At 31.9% G+C, this 23,908-nt stretch overlaps 1 protein-coding gene across 3 annotated transcripts in view; it reads left to right on the top strand.

The window, feature by feature from the left end:
- LOC108745212 (protein Tob1) overlaps positions 1–23,908 on the top strand; it is a 58,263-nt gene that overhangs the window by 12,034 nt on the left and 22,321 nt on the right. For 2 of the 3 annotated variants that reach the window (XM_025981555.1, XM_025981554.1), the window contains exon 1: positions 22,681–22,761. The exons of the other annotated variant lie outside the window; for it this stretch is intronic. The gene's annotated coding sequence lies outside the window, so the exon portion shown is untranslated. Of the gene's footprint in view, positions 1–22,680; positions 22,762–23,908 lie in introns of those variants that run through there. 3 annotated transcript variants of the gene reach the window in all.

Genomic DNA, 23,908 nt, shown 5'->3' with positions numbered 1-23,908 from the left:
CTGTTAAGACAGCAGGTAAAAGTTGGTCTGTGTTCTGTCGGAGCTGCCTGCGACGCGCTGATGAGATCCAAAAAGATCGAAATCGCGATCCGCGTCTGGCAGTTTCGATAGAATACAGACCACTTCGTATTATTTTATTGTATTCTTCAGTTTTAAACATAAACCTATGACTCAATTGTTATTGATTGATGAACTAAAAATCATGAATTTTTTAATCTTTTGATCACGACTTTGTTATTTCAAAATTAGTTAAGAACAAGCCAATTAATTAGCTTAATAAATGTTGAGTAATTTTGACTCCCCTCCTCCCTTGGCGAAAACCTGATCATGGAATCGAAAAGTGCCCCATTGAAAAGTAACCAGGGACGTCGCCTCTATTTATATCTGCAACAAATCCAAGATTGTTCATCTCTAAGAACCGATTTGCATTGGAAAGATTGTTTATCGTTGTCATATTAAGGTTTACTTTAATTTGTGCGTCAAGTGCAGTTAATAAAAAGTAAGTTAACTACTGTATTGTTTTGTAAGACTGTTATAATTTTATGTAGCGCATCTATTGAGATAAACAAGGTTATAGTCTATTATCTGATGCTACAATGATTAGCATACACAACTACATGACGTGTCTGGTGTTAATTGAACTGGATCTCAGACACGGCCTGGTCTAATAGTGTTAATACGTACACGGCGTACTAAGGCTTTCAATGACTAAAATCCCGAGTTAGAACACTAACATGTTGTAACTACTAGAACAAGCGCTTATATTGTTAGTTAACTACCCCTGGAATATCTTCCAATATTCAGCATCGATAGCAAACTCTATTTCGATTGGCAATTTTATTGTAGTTATTTGTTCCAACAAAGCAATCCTGATTTTTACATTAATCACTTGCTAGTCATTAAAAATCAATTAACAGTCTAATGTATATTTGGATTTCGTTTATTTCGTGTTTGTGAGGGCGAATCAATCAAAACATTTAAATTCATGGTTAAACTCGTGAAGGTTAGTAATATATTTGGTTAACCACAGTTATAACAGTTATTTCTGACTAAAGGTAATGGAAATATTCGAGTAAAACGGAATATTTTAGAGTTTATTCCGAAAGGGTTCGCGTATATGAAAAAGCCCTGGGTTTAATTATTTATTTCTGCAAAAGTTTTCATTGTTTTAAGTCTGTCGATGAGAAATGAGATTCTTTGCTACCAATTATTCTCTTAAAATAGTAGTGTAAACAAGCTAACAAGGACTTAAAGAATAGCTAACTTTTCGTTCAAACAAAAATTGTAAAAAATAATTTGTTCAGATTGTTAAGTTATAAACTGCATAGAACATAAAAGATTTTTTTTTGCAAGAAGCTTCTTGTCATGTTAAAAAACTTCCACAAAAGCATCGAAAACTCCCTCTGTTTAATATCTTCAGCAGTGGTAACTAACAACTATGTACCCACTAACAATTATATTACCTAAAGCCTTTCATTTATTTGTTAATTGTTTTTCTTTCATACGGCAACTCAACAAAAAAAAATCTTCCATAAACACCACTAGGAACCACTAAAATCTAAAAAACAAAATAGTATGTTGATACCTCTACCTACCTATTAATTTGAATGGATTGGCTCATGAATGATGGATTCACTTTCAATTGTCTTTATTGTTTTATGTTGGAATTTGATCGAATGTCCGAATTAAGGTTTGCCATTGACACACATTCCTTTAGCATACCTATTAACTGCACCGTCCTACTAACTATACACATCATTTATATAGCATTTTTTTAAATGCTTTTTCGTGAATGTCATGGTGAAATTTAGCAAGTCCGATAGAATTTATCGCAGAATTTATCGCATTGTTATAGTTTATAGTAATTCGGAATCCGATTGTAAATCAACTTCAAAATATCTGTTGTTAGTAATTCTGTCTATAAATAAGTAACACGTAGACATTTTCCTTAAATTTACACTCATAAAACTTTATGTGATATTATAATGATGCAATGATAGATACAGTTGTCATTGTCGAATCAGATTTTAAATCATCCAAGATCTTTTATAATTTTTGCCTATTGTTAGTTTAGTTTACAATTATAAAAAGGGGTTATTTCTACAAATGTTTATAAAGCACTTCTGCTGAAGTGTCTTTTATATATTTTATTAACTGTTACATTCAGAAAGCTTTCTTTTAGATATTTTGCACCTATAGGAGAGACTAAAAGGTTAAAATTAAAGGTAAATACCTACTGAAAAAGTTTTTTCTGCATCGTACGAGAATTATCTGAAATACTGACTAATCTAACTGTCAAACGCAAATATTCGGTCAATTTAACTTAGCTGGTAATAATAATTGTATAAACGAGCATTCGCAGGCTTATTGTAAACGCACCTTTAGTGCCTGTCTCTAAAACAAAAGTTCTGTTCAGCATTCCTCTGTAGAATAAATAATTTGACACAATTTTTGATAAAATGTAAATGGCCGTATGAAATAAGTTGTTTACAATGTATTTATATGTCAAAACTGTCCTCCTTCAGCAATAAATTTTCGTTTTTAGGGAATCTTTATTTAAAGATGCGGGCTCTTAGCGAGACCTACTTTTTTAACGTACACAACATCTATCTTGGGCAATGTGAATCACGTTCGCACTTCTTCTTCAGTTTAGTTCTAATTATTTCGAAATTGATTTCATCCTTAAAACATTCGCGTAATTTGGAACAGCTCGCAGCACCAATCTCTGAAAACACTCCGACCAGACGTAATGGAATCAGGGCATACCTACCTCGGCCTTTTTCTGCGTCCTTTTCAGTTGTGATTCTGTAACATTTTCTATGTAACAGTAAATCCTGCCCAAAGACACTAATGCACTCGTGTACGTATTTAATCTTTAATTATCGTTTCCTTCGCCCTGACCCACATAACGTATGCACATGTTGGTTGCGCCATTAAAGCGTTAATAAAGGATAAAAATAGTTTATTTGTTTTCTGTTCTCTGTACTATTCCTTCACCTTGATAAAACTAGAAAGAAGTTGTTGTTTCGTCAGTTCAATTGTATGACCCATAACAATAAGAGGTGGTGAACTGCTTGCCGAACTGTTTATTAATAAAACATTTAAGAAACTAATGAACTATGCATATATTTAAGCTTGTTTTATTTATGTGTTTTCACATAAAATATTTCGTTTGCTTTATTTTTCAACAGCGCGTCGTATTGTCTACTTTACAATTAGTTCTAGTTGATAATTTCAAAACTTTACAACAAAGTAAGCGAACTATCTTTGAACTTAATGTAACTCCAATAGTTGTAAGGAAAAGCGAATAATCTGTTAATTTCCACAATCAAATACAGTGTAAACTCTATATAACGACGCTTAAGGGACTGAACATTTTTCGGCGTTATAAAGAATGGTCGTTAAATGAAGAGAAATAAAAGATATTATTTTACAATTCTATAATAATATGCATTTACCAATATAGTACACATTTTGCCTGTTATCTTCGTCTGATGTTTTTTGCTGCTCCAATATTTTAATTGTATTTTGTTACGTATCTTACTCATATCTTGAGACACTGCTGGATCAATTTGATTATATAAAAAGTATTTTTTTAATAGTTTCGCTGCATCAAGTGCTTGTTTGATGCTTGGTGGAGGGACAGGATCGTCTTCTTCAACAACATATACAGCTGCAGTTCTTATCTATTTCGGCAACTTAGAAAGTACTGCTTAATGATTTATAATGCCGCATTGTTGTCGTTAAATAGAGTGAGCGTGACGCTATATAGAGTGTAATATTGTACAGAAAACAATGTAAACCAACCAAAGTCAAGCAATTTCGACGTTTTAAGGAGTTTGTTGTTAAATCGAGTGACTTTATAAAGAGTTTACACTGTAATTATACACTTGACGTATGTCAAAATGTGTGAAGAATTGAGGGTGCCAACATATTGGAATATGCCTTCAATACAAAAAGAAATTAAAAAGTTATTGGTAGACCATAATCACCACTAAAAAACGAACTCCTACATCAGCTGTGGGGTAATATTGATTATTAATATTAATTTGTTACACCCGGCGGTAACCAAGAAGAGATTACTTATTATGATGTTGTTGATTTTTTTATTTCGTAAATTACAAATGATGTGTGTATGATTAATGACTTCTTTATTATGAAAAGAAGTACCATTTGTCACTTTTATTCAAATTTTGAACATTAATCTACGTTTATTTAGGGGGAACCAAGAAAATTTTTGCATCATTAAGAAAAGATAAGTGCGTTTGTTTGTTCGCAACAATAGTGCGCTTTTCAAAATTTCTAATTAATTTAATCTTTTTAGTTGGAGAATGTAATGTCGCTTTTAAAAGCGAAATTAACCTTAAGCACAATTGGCAATGTAAAACGCTACGTATTTAGTAAAAGTCAACATCAATTAACAGAACTGTTACCATAATTACAATCTGAACAAAGCATCATTGCCACACAACCAGTAATATGAATAAAATGATAAATTGGATTCCATTGAATAGTACCTATTTATAACTCATAGAACATGTACACTTTACTGAATATAATTTAAAATAGTTTGACAGAAAAAAATAAGATTTGATTACAGTTATTATATTATTATTATATAATTACTCGAATACCATTAGATCACATCAGCACGCCGCAGGCAGTCTCGACAAATTACATAAACTCGCTCTTTATGAGTTTCATATGACGTGAGGATGAGATCAAATAGGATCGAAATCGCGACCCAAGCCTGGCAGTTTCGATAAATTTTCTGGACAAGAACATAAATATTGTTACTCGAAAATTGTTGAGAATGCATTGATAATTCCAAAATTAGTTAGACTACAAAACCAGCCAAGTGCACAATATTATTTGTTATTTAAACATTTGCATTATATTTACAGTTTAACGGAGAAGGAAATAATTTTCTCCGGGGTCCATAAGCAAGGCCAAGGCGAGGCTATTTTTGAAAATGTACCGTGTACTTTTCAAATGCGAACTATTATAATTGGTCAAGCAGGTAGGCGCTCCCATCTAAATATATTCCCGAATAGGATTGTTAGTCATACTTTACATGACGGTCATATTTTTATTCGAAAAACAAACAACAGTATCTATCCTACTCTAGGAATCAAATTTATCCCGCCAATGAAGCATTTGTGTTCGTTCTAACGTGGCTCAAACTTTTTTACCCAGCGGTAAACAAAAAATTAAAATGTTAAATGAAGTTAACAATTTAATAACAAATTCAAAGTTTCGTTTCATTCATCTGGCTTCCAGGAAAAAATAATAAAATTTACTTATTATTCATTGGATCATTTATGTGTATATATTTTCCAAAAGTTTATTCAGTAAAATCCATTATTATTGTTTGGCTATTATGTAAGCGTGACTAGGGAATTTAATATATAATGGCTAAAAATGTCATTCCAAATTGCGTTCGAGCATTAATTTCGCTGTATAATGGTTTGCAATTGATAAAATTCTCAGAATTTACGCATTTATGGGTACAAGTTAGTCTTGAACCTATAAATTGTGAATGGAAAGTTCTATTTGTGACCAAGCGAAAATAAGAGTATAATTTCCTAGCATGATAGTCGAGCCGCTAAAGGTGTGTTTACACTGAGCGGCCGAATGTACGTTGAATGTTCGACCCTGTACTATTCGCTTAATGGCCAAATTACAAATAAGAAGTTTTGCAATAGTTTTACTGTTTTACGTTGAACGAACGCAAACTGAACTTCTTATTGTTATTGTTCGTTTAGTCTAAGCGTATCTTAAACGGGCAATTGCGATTGTTATTAGTCATGCCTTAACAAAACTGCAATGAATTACAAGGAAGGGTTGTATGTTTTCTTTAATAAATAGCGTAAATAAATGTACGCAAGCGACTGTGTCGTTTCACGATTGTTGTCACTGGTAGTTCATGCTCCAGTTATGATGTTTAACGACGCATTTTTCCAGCGATTTGTAACAACTTGTAACATTATGAAACGAAACATTGCGTACAATTCCAGTTATCTATTTATGAGCCAAAAAATTGTCTCACTTGTTGTTTATTATCAGATGCTAAAATATACATGCAACCGCGTTTTCAATGACGATAGTTGCTGATTGTCGGTATCTATGGTAAATGTAGAATTATTGTAATCGTTATTTACAAAGTGTCACAAGAAACTTTTATTATTTAAATACTTACGTGTGTATCGGTACTCACATGTCATAATTTGCATTTGAATGCCTGTTTTTTACAGCGTTCTTTATATTGTATTTAACAAACAAGACAAGACTTTATCTTTTGTACGTCAAACAAATTTCTTTGAAAAGTTTTTATTTACGTACGAGGGTTTACCGTTCTGCAAGTTATTATTTTGATTTTATTACAACGGTAAGATCAAATTTGTTTTCGTTCATGCCACATTTAAGAAGGGAACAGAAATCAACAACCCCCAAAGCATTTTCTTCGAAGTAGCGGCGAACAATTGTATTTCAAGTCGGTAAACTTTTTATCAAAGTTTCACAATACTCTGGTAAAATTTGAACAGACGGAGTAATCAAGCTGTATTGTTATTTGTTATTGAAAAGGATCAAGCAGTTTAAAGTAAAAAATGGGAGACTGTGGTAAATTCCAGTTACCACTAGACTTTTTCCTTGCAGACTCGTGTTCTACGACAAGCCTGGCTTGATGTTCTTTAATACTTTCTTGAAATGATCGATCGGTTTGGCCTGAGTACATAATATAGAGAATTACAAATGCCAGATTTTCATATGTAAACTCCTGTAAATTGAAATTTAGTATACATATGGATTTCTGTGACACCAAACCCGGACGCATAACGTAAATAAATTAAATTTGAACATGGGGATCATTTTTGGGGGAGGCCAATAGGAAATTAAAAAAAAAACTTTTTCAAACTGTACCGTATGACATATCAAATGAAAGGGATTGTTGTAAGGGTCTCAACTTTATTTTTTTTATTATTTTAAAATAAATAGTTTTAAAGTTACTTAAGAAAATAAATGTAGTAAGTAAATATTTGATCAATTTATCTACACAATTTAATTAAATACGTATGATGGAGTCACTTCAGGGCATCAAAGATGACGTATGCAATATGGTCTTAGCAAAACAATGAAAAGTTTTTCTTGAGTTAATTGTGTAACAAGACGTTAAAACATGTGTCGCAGACAGTATTACTAAGCAGTTACATTAACATCATCTTCGTATAACTATTATTACAATATTGTGTCCCGCACGTTTTTTTGTTCAAACCTCCTTGAGCCACGGATACATTTNATGTAAGTGCATAATACAGTGAATACTTTAAAGATTATCATTCTTGAAAAAACTGGTGATATTTGCAGTTTAAATTCGATGCCTACATTAATGTAATTTAAATATAATCAGAACATCAGCTGTATAATATAAACAGAATACTGGTATAATTGAGATTTTCAACATTACGTGACAACAAATTCAAAAGACACGCTTGCTTATCCGACCAAGCGTCGGCGATTTTATGCTTTCCAACAATTAACCACTGCAACGGCGGAGTTCGAATTATCGACTTACAGATTTCGTTAGAATTATATAATTCGACTACGATGAATCTAGTGAGACGTGCAGTCATTGTTTGCGAAAATAAACAGGATAGAAAAGAAAAAAGAACAACGTACACGCGCGTTTCTGTATTATTTCACTTTTTAGATCATTCACCCACGTCTACTTGTTACTTTTCATTAGTTCCAGCATTTCGATTTGATTATCTCTGGGCAAGATTAATTGACTAACTAAAGAAAGAAAACGTTAATCCATAGATTTCAAGTTATAACAAACGCAGGAAAATTATTTCTTAGTCGAAAACCAAAATATCGCTATGAAACAAAACGTATCAGAATTCTTTCTTAAATTTAAATGTTGTTAAAATTATGAGTTTTCATTGTAATTTGTAATTCTGGAAAAGCGGAGGTTTCTATTTTCCATTATCAAAACAAAACTGTTCATCAGCCTCTCTCATCTAATGTGTGGCATTTTCCAATGTCCAGTCTTGGGTAATAATTCCCATGTTGGACGAAGGGAGACTGACTCATTGTCTTAGGGTAATAATGCCACAAGCAAAATGTTTAGGGGCAACTAGGCTGAATCTCTTGTTTAGTTGATTTACGTATCTATATGATATGCAATCCCTGTTATGTTTCAATGTAAAGTTTAATTATACTTCATTTACTTTCTTTAGCGATGTGCCCCTTCCAATGTCTTGGATGCGCGCTGGCAAAATCGTAGGTAGGGAGAAAAAAGCTCATTACACTCTCGACTCTTGTTCATTAAACATACTTTTTCATACAGTACATGCCTAAAGTTTTGTTCAATCATGAATAGTAGTACTAGTCGAAAACAAGCGTTAAAGTGTTTAATATGTCTTCAATTTTGTCTTGATATTTTCAGTAGTAAATGGTACCAATAACAGCATATTTGAGCAATGCAATTGTAGTGGATAAAATGGCCAACTTTTCCGTGCAGTACTGTACGGATTATACGCTCCTCACCGGTTAAGAATTTGGCCGAGAATTGTCTCCTTTCTTTTCTGGCCTAGTGCTGTTCTTTTCTACTTTGCGCCGATCAAACTGAAGGTCACATCGCTACATAAACTAAACGAAGTATAACTGATGTTATGTGAGAAGGAAAGAGGAATCATATATTTAGTGTATATTATTTCCGTTAATATCTCTGTAGATTTCCCACAAAAGGAAACAAATAATTACATTTTTAATTATTAGCAGTGGTTAATATGAAATATTAATGTGAAAATTAATTTTCAATTTTCCGTCCACTACAAACTACCCTACCTCAGGTTAATGTTAAAATTTTTCCCTCGTTAAGCTAAGGTAGTTTGTAGTGGATGGAAAATTGAAAATGAATTTTCACGAAAAAAAATAAATACAAGTACCTCCTAAACAATACACTATGAGATTCACGATTATTCTCTATCACAATTTTTCAGTTTCTATAGCGAGTAATTTTGGAAACAAGTGACTGGCAATCGCTGAAGTACTTTTATAAGGGTCCAGCTTTCGTCTCTATACATTTCTGCTAGTTTCATTTGGCCCTAAAGTTTTTAATTTCGTTTAATCGACCAAGAAAGTCATTTCACCTTCTGCAAAAAAAAAATCCATTGCAAAAACGTCAAGCGGTTTCGAATTGTTTCAGTTTCCTGTTTTAAATTTAACTTGATTAAAGGTAATATTGCATAATTACGGGCATACACATCAGCGAAAACGGTGTGTACCATACGTAACATGCCATGCATTTGTATAAACGTATTGTACATGTGTAGGTATTTTGTCACTGTAATTACAATTGTTATGGACCAGTTCGCTGTTGCATGATGAGGCAAATGGGAAGGCGTTTTATTCAAGGCCGATTCAATAATCGCATTGGAAACGAAATCATGTTGCGAGAGGATTTATTTTGTTCTACGTAGAGCACGGTTTGTTAATGATAAAACCTTTCGTATGAATCTTGTCTTCTGTCTTACATACAGCTTGTAATAAATTCTAATATCACATCAACACAAAATTCAATCCCTATGAATCTTGTTTGAACTGTAGTGTGTTTAGGTGCAGGTGTAGAAAGTTGTTTATAAGAGGAACAAATAGCAGATATGATCCAATATTTTTGTAAAAAAAAAAAAAATTACTTTTTCTTATTCCTTCACTTATCATTTTCATCCTTGAATTATATTTATTCTTTACAAGGAGAGAGTCAACGTCGTTCGCACATATGAGAAACGTACTTAGGCCGACCATCAAAATTTCATAGGGTGAAAACTATGAAGTGAAAATAACATGTATGAAGGCGACTGAAAAGGGTTTCTGCGAGACCTGCTTCAATGCTGTATATGTGACATGTCTGACCCATGTGTTTTCACCCTATTTACCACATATAATAGCTTAGCATCCTAAGTACGCCCCTGATAATCGTATCATGATGAACCAGGGCCATTATTTATTCTTAAATAATCGTGAATATCTCCATAAAAGCGTTTCCTCAAAAATTTTTAAGACATTTATTTTTCATTCGATATAAAGAAATGCAAAGATTAGCTCAGGATAGGAAAAAGTGGAGGCGCGTGTCCAACCAGTCTTAAAATTGGCGACCTTATGATCACAATGATTTAGGTACACTGACTCCTGGAGTGTAAACATCATATAGTTAATGAAAATTTCGTTTCAAATATATTTATAAAGAAATTATCTTTATGGCTGAGGCAACAGCCTTGCTATGTAGGAGTTTATTTGAGGATCAAGTGGAAAAATGTAAGATAATGTTTCCTTTATTTCGATTTGCAAATTATCGAAAAATTGCAGGTTATTGGCAGTACATATAATCCATTATTTCTAAACGGTACTTAAAATTGATCTGTTTACAAGACGCTAACGAATCTTAAGCGATAAAATAAAAAAGCAAATAGGTACGAGACACATATCGTTATTAATTAAAGGGATTATTATTAAACTGGTCTTTGTTTTCTTCATCAATGTGATTAAAGAAAACTTGTTTGCTGTTCTAATTTTTACCCTAAGTCAGCCTCCTTTACTTTGCATTCCGGCTTACCCGAAAATATTCCAGATTTAAATTTAAACGCAGCTAAATTGCTCTAGCAGTTTTAAAAATATTTTTTCAGGTGTCAGAATGAATTAAGTAACCCTCGAAAAGAAAAAGAATAATAAGACTCGATGCTGATTTAATGTAGATACCAAACCAGACCACTTACCTAGATAAATAAACAGGCACGTACGCAGGTGTATTCCGTATTTCCTCTGCAGGATTTAATTAACCGATTCGCAATAGTTTAATTATTTACTAAGGTTTGCCAATACAAATTATTCCTTTAAATTTGCATTTGCCACAATAGAAAACCTCGTAATCACAGAATTTTTAGAGAATTATTTCTATCCTTTAAGAATTTGGAATTTCAAAGTTTTCCTCAGAAATCCTGTAAATTCAAAATGTAGTTGTAATTATTTTTTTGGTTCATCTAAATTTACCTCATGAAGACACCACGACATACACCAAAAACAGCTAACCCCTCGGTGAAAAGTCCATAAGCATAGAAACACAATGGTGAAGGTTGCTCATGGCAGAAACGTTTTGAGCAATGGTGTATACTCTCTGTACCATAGCAAGCATGTGGGATAAGGGCTTAATTATTCTCCTCAGCTTAATTAGATTAAGTCGGGTTAGGTTTTGAGGTATCACATCCCTTAGTAAGCGTTGTCCTTAATAAATACAGTACTTGTTTGATTTCAGAAGAAAACAAGTGCGGTTGATAGTAAGATATGATAACGCTCATAATTTTCAAAAAAACTGACTTATAGTATTAGGTACCTACTAATATAGTTTGTGTTTCTATTTTATGCACACAATAACTATATTTCAGCATTTGAAGTGTTTAAACTATAATTTTAGAAGAAGAAATTTTAAAACAACGGTGGAAGGTGTGGCTTTCCAGAAGACACAATATTTTGCGTTATAGTGATTAATTTGACACAAACAAGAACATGCCAAATACCAAAATTTTTGGGTAAACTCCAATAACAACTACGAATAAAATATTGTATAAAATTTTCTGAACCATGCATTATTTCAATGTTCATCTTGTAATAAACATCACATATTATGTTTTTTTTACAGGAATTTCTTAGTTTCTTACTTTTCTTTTCATTAGCAAATTCTTATTCAATTTTCAATGAGATATACCTAATATATCCACTAAACGTCAGTACATAACACATAAATTGAGTATCCATTGTAAATAATTACATAGCTTTAACAATGTAAAATTAATATTGTTTTTATATCGTAAGGTTTTGTATTACGTTAGATAGTAGATTATTTTTAATCGCATTTTTAATTACCGTAAAAACTAACACTGGTTTTTTATTTCAGCTCTTATAAAAATTCCAGAATCAGTGTTGTTATAATTGTGCCAGATTTAGGTGAGTCTTGCTTTCTTAAGCAATTTGCTTACATTTATCCTTCTGTTACTATGACGTGTACATGAATATCCTTTTTGACAAAGTTTATTATAAAAGTTGGTCATTTCAACTATTCAACTTGTAAATTAATGCGTTGATAGGGTTTAATCTAAATGGAACAAAACTATCTTCAGTAACGTTATTACAATGTGCATATTTATGCCTATCTAATGGATTTATGTAAAATTAAAGTCACATTAAATTCAGTTTCAACCGTGCACAATGAAATTCTGTCATTATAATAGATAGCACACTATCTTATCTAATACGACACGAACTTACTTATCCGTGTAAACCATCTTTACAATTTTTAGAAACTTTTTGCGTACATTAATTGCTAATTTTTAATTAATAATGACCATGAACGCATTCAATATAAAAGACTATCGTTTATGTATTACAATTAGCAGTAATAATGAGAAGGTGAAATATTATGTACTAAATAGATAAAAAAGACAAAAATAGAACTACAAACTGAAGTGACTTATCTGAAGGTAAAATAATAAAACTCACAGATGAAAATTGTTGATCGGTATCAAGTCCTTCTCATATACAAAAGTTCAGACAGAATTAAACATTACTTCGTCCTTATCCTGTTCCTGTACAGTTTAATTTATTCCAAATGCTCTTAGTATAATCAAGGCCTGTTATTTCAGTTACCAGTTCCTTTTTCATTTTTCTAAATTTCTCTCCATTTGTCTTCAATGTAAAGTACTATAAAGTTTAATTCAGTTTCGATTAATTTTCAGTTCATTTATTAAACCAACACCAACGTTTTGTCTTTTAGTGCATAGACTTAATGAAGATAATTTTTTTTGGCTTAGTTGATACAGCCTTTACACTAAAAGGTCGAGCACTGGCATTTCTTTAAGAAATAAACTCTTTTTAACCCATATCTTTACATTAATTCCACACTATACAGTTTAATTCCAAAAAAAAAAATTAGCACTGCTTTGCACCTCCTTAATAAGGGGTAGTATAAAAACCAAATGAGCATCATCTAGTAGGCAAATAGAGTAAACGTGTCAACTAAAACAATTTCCATAGTGGTGAGTTGTTACATTTCTTCTGATCCTTGAGAATTAAATATTTAATTTTTTGTTATCAGCCTCATTAGAAAATGCCACAAATGGCGCGGTAAACGCCATCTGTACTACGGTGCTACATTTTAGGATTACGTATGCCCCAACAAGGTCCATTTAAATATATGGATATCTACTTGCTGAAACGAATCCCGGCGTAGCTAACCTCAACGTGATAGGCACGTTACTGTAATCGAATAAAATAATTCGAAGTGGTCTGTATTCCGTCGAAACTGCCAGACGCGGATCGCGATTTCGATCTTTTTGGATCTCATCAGCGCGTCGTATCAGCCTCATGATCATATCTGTTATAACACAGTCACAGAAAAAAATAAACCATACTGTAGTTTCTCATATCCTATTACTTGCTTAGTTTTAAGAAGATGTATAGAAGTCTTCTGTTCTGCAATAGATTTTCGCTAAGTCATAATTGTGCCTTTTGTCCTGTAAGTAATCACAACCAGAATAGAAATAAAATTTATACTTGTTTATTAGTTTTAATAAAGCGTTCTGTTTTTTGTGAAATTTATAGAAGTAAGAAAAATAAGACAGCTGAAAGATCGTTTTCTCTAATAAGGGTTCGGATTATAAAGATTTCTAATTTCTTTTACCTTTTGAGCGGCTGTTTCCTGGCTTTTTATAGAATTATCCGGGCAAAATAGAAGCAACCAAATACGTGACAATAAACAGTTGTGAACGTGGTACAAAAGGAGGTCGTTTCCCAAAATCGATACAGGCGCTCAAGCTCAAGCTTTGACTACGCCCGATCCTTTTAAAGCTTTTTAAGAGAGACTAACGCTAAACAAGATATCACATTAATAATTTCATTTTTTCTCCTAAAATTATTTACATAAGTGGAACATTGTCGTGTAGCAAAATCCCTTTTAGATTTGTTAGTATAACAGCAGTCACTAATAGGGTACTAACAATTACAACGCTCCAAACTTTCCCTCAAAAAAATATAACTAATCAAAGGAATTCTTGTTGTTTGAAAGGTATCACAAATCTACGTATTGCTTTCCTCTTATTTTTTTGAACACCACTTTTTTTAAAAAAGATAAGACTAAATGAATGCCAAATTTTGATTACTGGTATCTTTTTCTGTATTTATTTTACCAGGTTATTATATATTTATCTTTATAGTAGATTTTACCTACGACTTCACTCGCAGCTATGTCCTAAATATGTTTCAACAATCATCGAAAATCACATTTTTCTATTGGTCAGGATGCATTTTTTTTTGATAAAAGTTACCCTAATACTCCTAATAATGTATCTACGAAATTTTATGAAGATCGATTAAATAGTTAATGTGTGAAATCGATCACATTGAACTAATTTTTCTATCCCTTGGGAACAGTTAATTTTTTCAGAAAAAAGGTACTTTTGTTGGGTAGTTAAGACGTGAAAAGACTACAAACAGACAATTAAATAAATAAACAAACAAACTCACTTTCGCAATTATGATATTAGTTAGGATATTTTTCGAAAACGAAAAGATTGTGCTTGACGTATCTTTTCGATATACCTACCACCCCCTTTTGCACTTGATATTCTTGATAATATTTAATATAATAAGTCCTTTTTTCTTTAATTCGTTCTTTAACCTAATAAGTTGCATAATCCTTAACCTTAATGTCAGTAGTCATCCATCAGTTTTGTAAAAATTTTAACTATAAGCTGCTACTACTGACTATTATAATTTTCATATTGAGTTAGTTTTTTGTTAAGCAAGCAAACATAATTCTTATTTTAAATAGTTCCTTTTTTAGTTCTTTTGTTACAGTTATCGCAATTTTATTTACCGGTTAATTTTATTTGTAAATGCTGATTACGGGTACTCATATTTTTTCAAGGCTGTAAAATGGTTTTGACATTGATCGCACGTGTATTTCGTTCTTGAAATAATGAAAATTTTAAATAAAATTTTGGGTACTTAAACAGGTCACACGTGTGTTACCAAGCTAATTAATTTATCAAACAAATTTTTAGTCAATAACTACTATAGTTTTTATTAAATTTAGGGAGATTATTAAAAAGCAAACGCGTATAATTCGTACATTTACTTTTGTAAAATGCCTAATATGCTTTCATCTGCGTAAGGATGTTTGTAAGCAGGCAATTTTCAGTGGAATAGAATTTATGTCCCCTTTTGCTTCCAGTCCCTGTACTCACGGAAAAAAGAGAGGTCAATAACCGTGGCCCCTATAGTTTAGATTTCCATCCCCAGAGAACATTTTCGGAGACAATCAATAAAGTGTGTTTTGAGCGCCTATATTGTTAATAACCGTGAAATATGTATGACGTTCAAAAGATTATTTTATTTGTTTTCAAAGTTTGAATTAAGCGTGAAACAATTTTTAATTGATAATATCTATATGATAACAATGCGAATCAATTAAAAGTTAACTTTTTAGAGTTCTGGAAATTTTCCATGCGATAAATTTCAAAATACCTGCCGTTTATAATTTATTTCTTAATATGTTGTGAGACGTCTGCTTTATCATAAGAAGAAAAAAACCATAAATAAAAATGTTTCGTCTGGGAAAACAATTTTTATCCCATGCATGTATTACACAAACGATAGCAAATAGAGAATGAACTTGTGGATTATTATAAAAGCGAAGAAAGTAAAAAAAAAAAATAATCTTCAGCGTCATGTTTTGTAAATGAAATAATGAAAATCATTAATTTTATCATTAATGTCCAATTCTTGTGTAAACGGAAAAATTTCCAGTACACATTTTTTTACGAGTAGAAAAAAAAAACAGTTGTAAAAACGACTTGGAATAGTAATGTAAATTTTTACAACCATATGTTATTTTATCAGATGCATCCATGACCTTCCATTGCTCGATTAGATATGCCTTTTGAGGGATAAATTCGTATAAAAATACAAAAATTATATTATCACCTCACTCGCCTCATTGCAAGTTCTTGTTGATTCAAAATACAGAAAAAAATCTTTAAAACAAATACGATTTTCACGTGATTCGGTATATGTTTGGTGTTAAAACACGGAATTGATTGAATCTATTGTCAATATTGCTTTTGTTAGCATGTACATTTAATGTTTCTACAATAAACAATAAATACGCTTGGTTATTGGCACAAAAATGAACAAGTGTGATAAATAATACATGTGGTAACAGGAAGTTTCGTTTATCAATGTGAAAAGGTTGAGGGCAGCATTGAAGTTTTTGAATTTAAAAAATGTATTAGTGACTTCAACCCAAAACGTTTTCAGGTAACATTTTAAAAAGTTGTACTTATACCTCTACATTTATTAGATTACAATTAGACCTATATATGTACCTAAAAACGATAACAAATTGCAAGTTTGTTTAACATTAAGAGAAGAAAGAAAAGGCGTTACAGACGTTCGCTGAATCATGTCATGTTTGTGCTTGGTTTTTGCGCATAGACCTGCGTTGTAGTTATTTCTGGCAAATTCCTTCAGGTTTTATTTCAAGGATGACTTTGCGTGGACCGAGATAAACAACGATAAAAATACTAGTAATGACGATATCCTAAAACTGTACCTATTTTAAGCGCATCCTTCTCTTAGTCAATGTATTACGTACAAAGATGTAAATACTTTTTCCAAAAAAAAATCTTCAGGTGTAATTGTTGCCAACACAACGAACTTTACAGCAGAATCGAAACTAATCAATCATTTCATAAGGTTTTAATTATTATTTATATTTTTGATCATCCCTCTTCGTTTTTTTTTTTTTTTGGCATTTTCACTCCACAGCAATTGTGTGCCAAAATTTACAATGTCTAAACGTTTTCTCTTGTGAATGTTATGTTGCCTTGGGGTTTATAAAGTAAATCATTAAATTTAAGGGACTCCATAAGTGTCAATAAGAAGGAAGACATGTCCTGATAGGACAATTTCTGGGGCATGGAGAGTTAGTTAAGTTAGATACAAAAAGTAGAAGTAGTAGTACAATCAAGGAAACGCACAAGTCCAAATTGAATTACGTGTTGTATTAGAGGCGAATCTGTTCATATTATTATATGCAATTGATTTATGAACTTACTGCAATGGTACATGTTTTCTTCTCCTATTATTATATGCAATTTTAATATACGCTGAACATTATAACAACTAGGACAACAAACTCTGCATCATCATAAAGTCGTCAGTCCTAAGACTGATTGGACACGCACCTCCAGTCTTTCGTATTCTGAACTAATCTTCGTATTTCCCTAAAAGTGGAACAACCCACATCCTTAACTATTTGCGAACAGTAATCTAATCTAGGTCTACCCCTACGCCTCCTAACTCCTGTTTCTGTCTCTAATATGTCTCTGACTAGACCTTCATACCTGAGAAGGTGTCCTACCAACCTGTCTCGCCTATTTCTTATAACTTCCATAGAGTCCTCTGTTCTCCTATTCTTTCTAGTACCTTTTTATTTCTAACCTTCTCTATCCACGGTATCCTCGTCATTCGCCTGTAACACCACATTTCGAACCGTTTCTTTTTCGCAGCGTCCACCGTCCACGTTTCGCACCCGTACAGCGCTGTGCTCCAAACATACACCTTTAACAACCTTTTTCGAATTTCTAAATTAACCGTTCGCGAGCATAGAAGTGACTTCTTTTTATTNTTTTAAAATAAATAGTTTTAAAGTTACTTAAGAAAATAAATGAAAATTGAACATCTCCCCCTTATCTCCGAAACTACTGAACCTAAAATTCTGAAAAAAATAGTTCTTTACTTATAAATTATAGGAAAATTAATAAGAGATCTGTGGTATGAACATAACGTGATTAGGCTTTTAACAAAACAGTAATGTGCCTACAAATTTACATTTGCAGTTTATGGGAGAACAATTTTTTTTCAATGTTAAGTTTGTTCTCGGCTTAGGGTTCCGTACGCCCGTTTTTATTTCTTTTAATGTAATAATTTAATTTGATTTTTTATCATGTAAGTGCATAATACAGTGAATACTTTAAAGATTATCATTCTTGAAAAAACTGGTGATATTTGCAGTTTAAATTCGATGCCTACATTAATGTAATTTAAATATAATCAGAACATCAGCTGTATAATATAAACAGAATACTGGTATAATTGAGATTTTCAACATTACGTGACAACAAATTCAAAAGACACGCTTGCTTATCCGACCAAGCGTCGGCGATTTTATGCTTTCCAACAATTAACCACTGCAACGGCGGAGTTCGAATTATCGACTTACAGATTTCGTTAGAATTATATAATTCGACTACGATGAATCTAGTGAGACGTGCAGTCATTGTTTGCGAAAATAAACAGGATAGAAAAGAAAAAAGAACAACGTACACGCGCGTTTCTGTATTATTTCACTTTTTAGATCATTCACCCACGTCTACTTGTTACTTTTCATTAGTTCCAGCATTTCGATTTGATTATCTCTGGGCAAGATTAATTGACTAACTAAAGAAAGAAAACGTTAATCCATAGATTTCAAGTTATAACAAACGCAGGAAAATTATTTCTTAGTCGAAAACCAAAATATCGCTATGAAACAAAACGTATCAGAATTCTTTCTTAAATTTAAATGTTGTTAAAATTATGAGTTTTCATTGTAATTTGTAATTCTGGAAAAGCGGAGGTTTCTATTTTCCATTATCAAAACAAAACTGTTCATCAGCCTCTCTCATCTAATGTGTGGCATTTTCCAATGTCCAGTCTTGGGTAATAATTCCCATGTTGGACGAAGGGAGACTGACTCATTGTCTTAGGGTAATAATGCCACAAGCAAAATGTTTAGGGGCAACTAGGCTGAATCTCTTGTTTAGTTGATTTACGTATCTATATGATATGCAATCCCTGTTATGTTTCAATGTAAAGTTTAAGTATACTTCATTTACTTTCTTTAGCGATGTGCCCCTTCCAATGTCTTGGATGCGCGCTGGCAAAATCGTAGGTAGGGAGAAAAAAGCTCATTACACTCTCGACTCTTGTTCATTAAACATACTTTTTCATACAGTACATGCCTAAAGTTTTGTTCAATCATGAATAGTAGTACTAGTCGAAAACAAGCGTTAAAGTGTTTAATATGTCTTCAATTTTGTCTTGATATTTTCAGTAGTAAATGGTACCAATAACAGCATATTTGAGCAATGCAATTGTAGTGGATAAAATGGCCAACTTTTCCGTGCAGTACTGTACGGATTATACGCTCCTCACCGGTTAAGAATTTGGCCGAGAATTGTCTCCTTTCTTTTCTGGCCTAGTGCTGTTCTTTTCTACTTTGCGCCGATCAAACTGAAGGTCACATCGCTACATAAACTAAACGAAGTATAACTGATGTTATGTGAGAAGGAAAGAGGAATCATATATTTAGTGTATATTATTTCCGTTAATATCTCTGTAGATTTCCCACAAAAGGAAACAAATAATTACATTTTTAATTATTAGCAGTGGTTAATATGAAATATTAATGTGAAAATTAATTTTCAATTTTCCGTCCACTACAAACTACCCTACCTCAGGTTAATGTTAAAATTTTTCCCTCGTTAAGCTAAGGTAGTTTGTAGTGGATGGAAAATTGAAAATGAATTTTCACGAAAAAAAATAAATACAAGTACCTCCTAAACAATACACTATGAGATTCACGATTATTCTCTATCACAATTTTTCAGTTTCTATAGCGAGTAATTTTGGAAACAAGTGACTGGCAATCGCTGAAGTACTTTTATAAGGGTCCAGCTTTCGTCTCTATACATTTCTGCTAGTTTCATTTGGCCCTAAAGTTTTTAATTTCGTTTAATCGACCAAGAAAGTCATTTCACCTTCTGCAAAAAAAAAATCCATTGCAAAAACGTCAAGCGGTTTCGAATTGTTTCAGTTTCCTGTTTTAAATTTAACTTGATTAAAGGTAATATTGCATAATTACGGGCATACACATCAGCGAAAACGGTGTGTACCATACGTAACATGCCATGCATTTGTATAAACGTATTGTACATGTGTAGGTATTTTGTCACTGTAATTACAATTGTTATGGACCAGTTCGCTGTTGCATGATGAGGCAAATGGGAAGGCGTTTTATTCAAGGCCGATTCAATAATCGCATTGGAAACGAAATCATGTTGCGAGAGGATTTATTTTGTTCTACGTAGAGCACGGTTTGTTAATGATAAAACCTTTCGTATGAATCTTGTCTTCTGTCTTACATACAGCTTGTAATAAATTCTAATATCACATCAACACAAAATTCAATCCCTATGAATCTTGTTTGAACTGTAGTGTGTTTAGGTGCAGGTGTAGAAAGTTGTTTATAAGAGGAACAAATAGCAGATATGATCCAATATTTTTGTAAAAAAAAAAAAAATTACTTTTTCTTATTCCTTCACTTATCATTTTCATCCTTGAATTATATTTATTCTTTACAAGGAGAGAGTCAACGTCGTTCGCACATATGAGAAACGTACTTAGGCCGACCATCAAAATTTCATAGGGTGAAAACTATGAAGTGAAAATAACATGTATGAAGGCGACTGAAAAGGGTTTCTGCGAGACCTGCTTCAATGCTGTATATGTGACATGTCTGACCCATGTGTTTTCACCCTATTTACCACATATAATAGCTTAGCATCCTAAGTACGCCCCTGATAATCGTATCATGATGAACCAGGGCCATTATTTATTCTTAAATAATCGTGAATATCTCCATAAAAGCGTTTCCTCAAAAATTTTTAAGACATTTATTTTTCATTCGATATAAAGAAATGCAAAGATTAGCTCAGGATAGGAAAAAGTGGAGGCGCGTGTCCAACCAGTCTTAAAATTGGCGACCTTATGATCACAATGATTTAGGTACACTGACTCCTGGAGTGTAAACATCATATAGTTAATGAAAATTTCGTTTCAAATATATTTATAAAGAAATTATCTTTATGGCTGAGGCAACAGCCTTGCTATGTAGGAGTTTATTTGAGGATCAAGTGGAAAAATGTAAGATAATGTTTCCTTTATTTCGATTTGCAAATTATCGAAAAATTGCAGGTTATTGGCAGTACATATAATCCATTATTTCTAAACGGTACTTAAAATTGATCTGTTTACAAGACGCTAACGAATCTTAAGCGATAAAATAAAAAAGCAAATAGGTACGAGACACATATCGTTATTAATTAAAGGGATTATTATTAAACTGGTCTTTGTTTTCTTCATCAATGTGATTAAAGAAAACTTGTTTGCTGTTCTAATTTTTACCCTAAGTCAGCCTCCTTTACTTTGCATTCCGGCTTACCCGAAAATATTCCAGATTTAAATTTAAACGCAGCTAAATTGCTCTAGCAGTTTTAAAAATATTTTTTCAGGTGTCAGAATGAATTAAGTAACCCTCGAAAAGAAAAAGAATAATAAGACTCGATGCTGATTTAATGTAGATACCAAACCAGACCACTTACCTAGATAAATAAACAGGCACGTACGCAGGTGTATTCCGTATTTCCTCTGCAGGATTTAATTAACCGATTCGCAATAGTTTAATTATTTACTAAGGTTTGCCAATACAAATTATTCCTTTAAATTTGCATTTGCCACAATAGAAAACCTCGTAATTACAGAATTTTTAGAGAATTATTTCTATCCTTTAAGAATTTGGAATTTCAAAGTTTTCCTCAGAAATCCTGTAAATTCAAAATGTAGTTGTAATTATTTTTTTGGTTCATCTAAATTTACCTCATGAAGACACCACGACATACACCAAAAACAGCTAACCCCTCGGTGAAAAGTCCATAAGCATAGAAACACAATGGTGAAGGTTGCTCATGGCAGAAACGTTTTGAGCAATGGTGTATACTCTCTGTACCATAGCAAGCATGTGGGATAAGGGCTTAATTATTCTCCTCAGCTTAATTAGATTAAGTCGGGTTAGGTTTTGAGGTATCACATCCCTTAGTAAGCGTTGTCCTTAATAAATACAGTACTTGTTTGATTTCAGAAGAAAACAAGTGCGGTTGATAGTAAGATATGATAACGCTCATAATTTTCAAAAAAACTGACTTATAGTATTAGGTACCTACTAATATAGTTTGTGTTTCTATTTTATGCACACAATAACTATATTTCAGCATTTGAAGTGTTTAAACTATAATTTTAGAAGAAGAAATTTTAAAACAACGGTGGAAGGTGTGGCTTTCCAGAAGACACAATATTTTGCGTTATAGTGATTAATTTGACACAAACAAGAACATGCCAAATACCAAAATTTTTGGGTAAACTCCAATAACAACTACGAATAAAATATTGTATAAAATTTTCTGAACCATGCATTATTTCAATGTTCATCTTGTAATAAACATCACATATTATGTTTTTTTTACAGGAATTTCTTAGTTTCTTACTTTTCTTTTCATTAGCAAATTCTTATTCAATTTTCAATGAGATATACCTAATATATCCACTAAACGTCAGTACATAACACATAAATTGAGTATCCATTGTAAATAATTACATAGCTTTAACAATGTAAAATTAATATTGTTTTTATATCGTAAGGTTTTGTATTACGTTAGATAGTAGATTATTTTTAATCGCATTTTTAATTACCGTAAAAACTAACACTGGTTTTTTATTTCAGCTCTTATAAAAATTCCAGAATCAGTGTTGTTATAATTGTGCCAGATTTAGGTGAGTCTTGCTTTCTTAAGCAATTTGCTTACATTTATCCTTCTGTTACTATGACGTGTACATGAATATCCTTTTTGACAAAGTTTATTATAAAAGTTGGTCATTTCAACTATTCAACTTGTAAATTAATGCGTTGATAGGGTTTAATCTAAATGGAACAAAACTATCTTCAGTAACGTTATTACAATGTGCATATTTATGCCTATCTAATGGATTTATGTAAAATTAAAGTCACATTAAATTCAGTTTCAACCGTGCACAATGAAATTCTGTCATTATAATAGATAGCACACTATCTTATCTAATACGACACGAACTTACTTATCCGTGTAAACCATCTTTACAATTTTTAGAAACTTTTTGCGTACATTAATTGCTAATTTTTAATTAATAATGACCATGAACGCATTCAATATAAAAGACTATCGTTTATGTATTACAATTAGCAGTAATAATGAGAAGGTGAAATATTATGTACTAAATAGATAAAAAAGACAAAAATAGAACTACAAACTGAAGTGACTTATCTGAAGGTAAAATAATAAAACTCACAGATGAAAATTGTTGATCGGTATCAAGTCCTTCTCATATACAAAAGTTCAGACAGAATTAAACATTACTTCGTCCTTATCCTGTTCCTGTACAGTTTAATTTATTCCAAATGCTCTTAGTATAATCAAGGCCTGTTATTTCAGTTACCAGTTCCTTTTTCATTTTTCTAAATTTCTCTCCATTTGTCTTCAATGTAAAGTACTATAAAGTTTAATTCAGTTTCGATTAATTTTCAGTTCATTTATTAAACCAACACCAACGTTTTGTCTTTTAGTGCATAGACTTAATGAAGATAATTTTTTTTGGCTTAGTTGATACAGCCTTTACACTAAAAGGTCGAGCACTGGCATTTCTTTAAGAAATAAACTCTTTTTAACCCATATCTTTACATTAATTCCACACTATACAGTTTAATTCCAAAAAAAAAAATTAGCACTGCTTTGCACCTCCTTAATAAGGGGTAGTATAAAAACCAAATGAGCATCATCTAGTAGGCAAATAGAGTAAACGTGTCAACTAAAACAATTTCCATAGTGGTGAGTTGTTACATTTCTTCTGATCCTTGAGAATTAAATATTTAATTTTTTGTTATCAG

Source organism: Agrilus planipennis, unplaced genomic scaffold, assembly GCF_000699045.2.
Source record: "Agrilus planipennis isolate EAB-ADULT unplaced genomic scaffold, Apla_2.0 scaffold38, whole genome shotgun sequence".
Classification (NCBI taxonomy): Eukaryota; Metazoa; Arthropoda; class Insecta; order Coleoptera; family Buprestidae; genus Agrilus; species Agrilus planipennis.
The sequence above is the reverse complement of the archived record's forward strand: the minus strand, read 5'-3'. Positions and strand labels throughout refer to the sequence as shown.